Source organism: Myotis daubentonii, chromosome 2 (assembly GCF_963259705.1).
Source record: "Myotis daubentonii chromosome 2, mMyoDau2.1, whole genome shotgun sequence".
Lineage (NCBI taxonomy): Eukaryota > Metazoa > Chordata > Mammalia > Chiroptera > Vespertilionidae > Myotis > Myotis daubentonii.
Window position 1 is genome coordinate 157,082,003 of NC_081841.1, and position 7,663 is coordinate 157,089,665.

General features: G+C 40.4%; 1 pseudogene; it reads left to right on the plus strand.

Moving 5' to 3' along the window:
• Positions 1 to 532: 532 nt before the first annotated feature.
• On the plus strand, positions 533 to 5,328 carry LOC132228430 (tubulin alpha-1 chain-like; annotated as a pseudogene).
• Positions 5,329 to 7,663: the final 2,335 nt, after the last annotated feature.

Here is a 7,663-nt window from a genome sequence, read left to right on the forward strand (position 1 = left end):
GTGTATTGTGATATGCCTTGCCTTACTCCCATCCCTACTGACATTATTTACCCTTCGCTTCTGGTAACTTAAACTAATGCTCCCTAATGACTTGATACAAAAAGTAAGAAAAGTAAAATTAAAGGAAATCGTTAAGAAGAGTTTCAATCATACAGGGCAATAAACATTTAGAAGTCCATGTGGAATCAGGAAGCTTTATCTTATGATGGTACATAAGTTTGTAAACTATGTATATTCGTGTGTGGAGACCAAGGGGGTTGTTAACTTGACTTTAGCATTGCTTGTCAGAAGTAGATCTCTTAGCAAGACTGATAGGCTCACCAAGTCACTAGTCAATATTTAACCTTCAAGGCAGCAATAGTATCATTTAATTCTTGGGCCTGGACCACAGGCCGTACCTGAAGGTGGCTTCAGGTATCACAGATAGAACTCAATATGTCACATAATACCACAGTAATGACATAAATTTTAGGTAAGACATAGCTGAATAAATCATATATCACTAACTGGCTCTAGTCTTGAAGACACACACACAAGCATAACACATTCCTAGATTTGATTTGTAGCAAAAAGTGGATGAGAACTCCAGAAAAGTTCAATATAGTTACCATTAATTATCATTCTTTTAATTAGACTAGAAATTTTTCATTTTAAAGTTGTCATTAAGCAATCACTTTTATTGTACACCTTTCCAAATACTAAAGTACTTAGTGTCATGGTTAGTATTGCCTTGAAAGATATATGATTGCCTGTACAAATTCTTTTAAGAATCATAGACTCTCTATTTTCTGAATTTCTGGGTAAAAATCTGGGTCTCTAAATTCATTTTAAAAAAACTCTTATGTTATTAAAATATTGTGTTTTGTGCTTACATACCATCAATTATATCTATATAAGGTTTTATAGGTAAAACTTACCTGAAAATTTTGAAAATATTAGATATTTTAATCAATCTGTAGGTCTTCTATTTTTGATAAAATATATTTTCATCTTTATTCTGCTTTCCTTTATTTGTATTTAGTTTTAGCATGCCAGTGCCACCCACAGACAATGTGTACCTTTTATATATGCTAGAATGATATTTCATGATTACCCACATTTTGTGACGTTAAAAGCGCTTTTTGTGTTTTACCAAAGGTGTCATTCAATCAAGATATTCAATTCTGAGACCTCTGCCATCTGCTAGGCAGCCACAAAGCGGCACCATGTGTGAGTGCATCCTCATCCATGTTGGCCAGGTCAGTGTCCAGATCGGTAATGCCTGTTAAGAGCTCTGTTGCCTAGACTAGGGGGAAACTAAGATGGCAGCATAAACACCGGGAAATTGCCGCCTCCCACAAAATTGAAAAATACTGCAAAGGACAGAGCGGACATCATCCAGAACAACAGGAAGGCTGGCTGAGTGTAAATTCTACAACTAGAAGGAAAGAAAAGCACACTGAGAACCAGAGGAGCTGCGGAAGTGAAGGGCAGAGGTACGGCGGCTCGCGCGCGCGAGGAAAGGGGGTGGCACCTGAGGACGCGGCTGTCTTTTTGAATCAAAAGCTCCCGACTGCTCTGAACTCCAGTTCCGGGAAGTCTCTGGGGACCCAGGACTCATACGAGGAGAAGCTAGACTGTCGGGCAGTGGGCGAACTTGAGAGCGGCTTTCCCTCAGAGGTGCTTGCAGCTGTTACCGGGACACTGAGACGCGAGACTCCTTAGGGCTGGGCGGAGAATCAGCCATAGCTGCTTGCTTCGCCCTTTGATTCCCTGAGACCCCGCCCCGCCCAGGCTGTGGCAGAGGCTTTTGCATGTGAATGTACCTAACTGAAGCCGAGCCAGGCAGACCCAGAACTTCCAAGAGAAGGCCCAAGGCCCCGCAGCGGCTTGCATTGCTTCACAGCTGAGCCTCTTTGTGGCTCCTGCTGTGTGGCCTCAGGCAGAGGCTGAATCAGCACCTCCTTAGATCCAGGAGCCACTGTACCCAGTGGTCAGAGGGGGACCATCCAGATTGCAACTCCTCAGATCCATAAGGGACACACTCAGGGAGCAGACTCAGTGAGCACCAAAGCCCCACTGAAGCAAGTCTTGCCCCAGAAGGTGTTGGGGTCCAACCCCAGCAGGTCCAGGGGTTCCCCAAAGGTGTAGACGGAGTCGGCGAAGAAGGAATGATATGGAGACAGCGTTCAGTTGATCAGCAGCCTAGCCAGGATCTCTAGCCAAGTTCTGGTCTGGATCTCCAGAGAGGTTCTGCTCCAGATCTCCAGCCAGGTTCTGTGGCCATGTTCCCTCGCTAGGTTCTCCAGCCAGGTTCAGTCACCAGGTTCTAGTCAGGTTCTCTTGCCAATTTCTGTAGTCAGGTTCAGTCCAGGATCTTTTGCCATGTTCTCTCCAGCGAAATTCTTCTGTCTCTAGAGAACGTTCTGTGTAGGTTCTGTTTTCTGAATTCTGTCTCTCTTGGTCTTGTCTTCTGAGTTCTGTGTTCTAAGTTCTGTGTCTTTCTGTCTTGTTACAACTGTATTTATACCAGTTGATTCAATCCTATCAATCTCTATTACAAAGGTTAGGGCGTTTCTTATCTCCATTCCAGGGAGTAAAGATTATGTAGCTTAAGCATGATTGTTCGTAGTTAAAGTGATTAGTTACCCGCCTGGCACTTAGTTGAGGGGTTTTATCCCCTCCCTAACTTCAGGGGAAAATCCCTACCTGGGGAAACAACCTTTCTCAGAGAGGTGACCTTGGTTAAAACACAGCACCAAGAAGGTGAGCAAACATATTAAGAACCATATGCCATATATGCCAGGTCCCTTGAAACAGCAAGGATGGACCGGCTCCCGGCAAGAAGGGTGTCTTCAGCACAGAAGTTCTCCCACTTCAGACACAGCTGATTCCCTCAGCCAACTGGCCTGGAGGTCAATTCCTCCCAGTGATCCTACAACAACCAAGGCACCAAGAGTGCACCAAGAGTATCCACCTCAGGTAACTGGGGAGGCTGAGCCACTGGGCCCTACAGGACACCTGGCGCACAGGGCCACTCTATCAACACAGGGAAGCATAAAAAATGCGGAGACAAAGAAACAGGTCACAAATGGCAGAAATGGAGGAAAGCAAATGACTGGATATAGAGTTCAAGGCCACATTTATAAGGTTTTTCAAGAATTTTATGGAAACCGCCGATAAATTTAATGAATCCCTCAATAAGTATAGAGACCATGGAGGACATGAAAAAGGACCAACTAGAAATTAAGCATACACTGACTGAAATAAAGAATAATTTACAGAGATTCAACAGCAGACAAGAGGATCCCAAGAATCAAGTCAAAGATTTGAAATACAAAGAAACAAAAAATACCCAACCGAAAAAGAAAAAAGAAAAGAGATTCCAAAAATATGAAGATAGTGTAAGGAACCTCTGGGACAACTTCAAGCGTACCAACATCAGAATTATAGGGGTACGAGAAGGAGAGAGAGGGCAAGATATTGAAAACCTTTTTGAAGAAATAATGACAGAAAACTTCCCCTACCTGGTGAAAGAAATGGACTTACAAGTCCAGGAAGCACAGAGAACCCCAAACAAAAGGAATCCAAAGAGGACCACACCAAGACACATCATAATTAAAATGCCAAGAGCAAAAGATAAAGAGAGAATCTTAAAAGCAGCAAGAGAAAGAAACTCAGTTACCTACAAGGGAGTACCCATACGACTGTCAGCTGATTTCTCAACAGAAACCATACAGGCCAGAAGAGAGTGGCAAGAAATATTCAAAGTGATGAATAGCAAGAACCTGCAACCAATATTACTTTATCCAGCAAAGCTATCATTCAGAATAGAAGGTCAGATAAAGAGCTTCACGGATAAGAAAAAGCTAAAGGAGTTCATCACCACCAAACCAGCATTATATGAAATGCTGAAAGGTATTCTTTAAGAAGAGGAAGAAGAAAAAGGAACTCTTACCATTTGCCACAGCATGGATGGAACTGGAGAGCGGATAAATACCATAGGATCTCACTCATTTGTGGAATACAATGAACAACATAAACTGATGAATAAGGACTGATCCAGAGACAGAGAGGCATTGATTGGACTGTCCGGCCTTGGAGGGAAGGTAGGGGAGGGGAGGGGTAAGGGGGAAAGATCAACCAAAGGACTTATATGCAAGCATATAGGCCTAACCAATGGACACGGACAATGGGGGGGTGAAGGCATGAGCGGGGGGGGGGGTAGAGGGTAACATGGGGACAAGGACACATATGTAATATCTTAATCAATAAAAAATATATTAAAAAAAAAGAGCTCTGTTGCCTAGAAGGTGGCATCCAGCCTGATGGCCAGATACCAAGTGACAAGACCATTGGTGCTGGTGGTGGGGTTAGCAGAAATGAGTCTTTCAACACCTTCTTCAGAGAGACAAGCACTGGCAAGCATGTACCCAGGGGAGTGTTTGTAGATCTGGAGCCAACAGTCACTGATGAAGTTTGCACTGGTAACTACCGCCATCTTTTTCATCCTGAGCAGCTCATCACAGGCCAGGAAGATGCTGCCAATAACTATGCTGATGGACACTACATCATTGGCAAGAAAATCATTGATCTTTTCTTGGACCAATTGTGCCTTCATGGTTGACAATGAGGCCATCTATGATACCTGTCATAGAAACCTCCATATTGAGCACATAACCTATAATAACCTGAATAGGCTGATAGGTCAAATTGTGTCCTCCATCACTGCTTCCCTCAGATTTGATGGAGCCCTCAATGTTGATATGTATGAATTCCTGACCAAATCAATGTCTTATCCCTGCATCCCCTTCCCTCTGGCCACATATGCCCGTCATCTCTGCTGACAAAGCCTATCATAAACAGCTTTCTGTAGCAGGGATCACAAATACGTGCTTGGAGCCAGCCAACCAGTTGGTGAAATGTGACCCTCATCAGGGTTAAATACATGGCTTATTGCCTGTTTTACCATCGCAATGTGGTTCCCAAAGATGTCATTGCTGCCATTGCTACCATCAAGACCAACTGTATCATGCAGTTTGTAAGCTGATGCCCTACTGGCTTCAAAGTTGGCATTAATTACCAGACTCCCACTGTGGTACCTAGTGGAGACCTGGCCAAAGTACAGCTAGCTGTGTGCATGCTGATCAACACTACAGCTATTGCTGAGACCTGTGCTCGCTTGGCCCACAAGTTTGACCTGCTGTATGCCAAGTGTGCCTTTGTTCACTGGTACATGGGTGAGGGCATGAAGAAAGAAGAGTTTCTGAGGCCCGTAAGGACATGGTTGCCCTTGAGAAGGATTAGGAGGAGGTTGCTATGGATTCTGTTGCAGAAAAGGAATACTGAAGTTAAAATATCAGAATGGCCCTGCCGGTGTGGCTCAGTGGTTCAGCATCAACCAGACCCATGAACTAGGAGGTTGTGATTTGATTCCCAGTCAGGGCACATGCCCGGGGTGTGTGCTTGCTTCCCAGTAGGGGCGTGCAGGAGGCAGCCAATTGATGATTCTCTCTCATCATTGATGTTTCTATTCTTCCCTCTGAAATAAATAAAAATATATTTAAAAATATCAACCGAAGGACTTGTATGCATGCATATAAGCATAACCAATGGACATAAGACACTGGGGGGTAGGGGAGGCCAGGGGATTGTCAAGGGTGGGGAAAAAAAAGGACACATATGTAATACCCTTTGTAATACTTTAAGCAATAAAACAATTAAAAAAATAAAAATAAATAAAAATATCAAAATGGTGCTCCTTTTGCAGGAAAACTTATTCTGTTTTAAAAATAGAAAAATTGTGGTCTGTTTAGTTAATTTGTATGTAGCAGTGTATACTTTCATGTACAATTACTGACATATGTTTTAATACACAATACTTTGTATAGGTCCAACTTACTTGTTTCTCTAATGGTTTTGAATCAAGTATTCCCTGTCTTTCAAAAAAAAAAATATTTTCAACTCTGTGAAACCTAAAGCAAGTTGTTAACTATTATGATCCTTTTTTCTCATCTGAAAATTTACCAAAGAAATCAGTCTACTTTACATGTAAACACTCACCGAGGTTATATTTATTGATTTGAGAGAGGAAGGGAGAGCTGAGAGAGAGAGAGAGAGAGAGAGAGAGAGAGAGAGAAGAGAGAGAAGCATCAATGTGAGAGAGAAACATCGATTGATTGCCTCCCATACTTTCCCTGACTGGGGATTGAATCCACAACCTAGGTATGTGCCCTGACAGGGAATTGAACCCACAACCTTTTTGGCAAACAGTAGGACACTCTAACAAACTGAGCCACTTGGCTGAGATTACTTTTTATTTTTTATAAATTTAAAATGAAATATTATTTAGGAATGAATTTATCACTGTACCTGGGTAATTATTGAGGCCTAACAAATATTATCATTATTTCTTCTTTGAGCTTTATCTAATAATTCTTCATTATCATCCCTATAGATATTGCTAGTATTTCTAGGTATATCTCTATAGTTATAATTTTGATCAAAAACTTTATTTTGGGAAATTAATCAAATAATGATTTTATGTTACTTCAGATTTTTTTTCTAGAATTTTAATGTATACTACTTGAAAGTAGACTCAAAACAAGTATAAAATTTTGGCAAACAGACAACATTTAAACAGAAATCTGCCCAATATTATAATAAAACATTAATAAAACAATAATATACTCTATAATAAAACTCATTCAGGCATTACCAATTTTCTTTGCTTTGCCTTGTGTATAGCCAAGGCAGCCATGGAGAGGACAATTTGAGTGAGGGATAAAGTTGATGGCCCACATTCTTAAAAAAATGAAGCATATTTATTTTTATTTAAATATTCTTACATGATTCCATGTGTGAATAATTTATGAATAAATGAAATATTTTCTCACAGTAGGTGGGCTAGTTACAGAACTGGCATCATTTTACATTTTAACTTATGTATGAACATATTAAGGCATTTACAAAATAATTTGAGAATACTAGTTTTAAAGATCCACATAAAAATAAAACAACCTACTAAAAAAGAAGATTGAAATAAGAGTTTTTCTGGACACCTGCCAGAAATTTGGTGAAAGTGTCTTGAAATAGTCTTATTGATATGAAAGTTTTGCATGCCTATGATACAGCAGCGCGTTTGCTTAGATTACTCTTTAGCAAACACAAGGTATGTTTTTCAAAATATGTTGAGTGAGTACACTGTCAGCTAGCAAGATTTCTAGAGGTCATTCTCACACAAACGGTTCTGTTCAGGTAAATGATCCCTTACATCCAGGGTCCACACCATGTATGGTCACACACAGTTAAACTTGGTCTCAGGTGAACCATTTGAACAATGGCATGACAATTTTGTGGTCTTACATGCATATATATATATTCTTCTACTCTGAATATTGACACTGGATAAGAAGAATTCTTATACTTCATTTCTTTTCAACAATATATATGTTCTCCTGTATAAAATGCCAGAAACTAATCCCTCAAGATGGGAAATAAAAAGGAAGATGGAGGTAAATTTAAGACTAATACTTGATGTAGGTAGATATGTGGACAATTATAACAATAAACAAACTTTTTACACCTTCTCTATATTAGGATGAAGCGCAGAATGAAAATACAAATCTAGATTTATTTTGTAAATATTTTCTCTTTGTTTTTTAAATATAATAATATAAACACT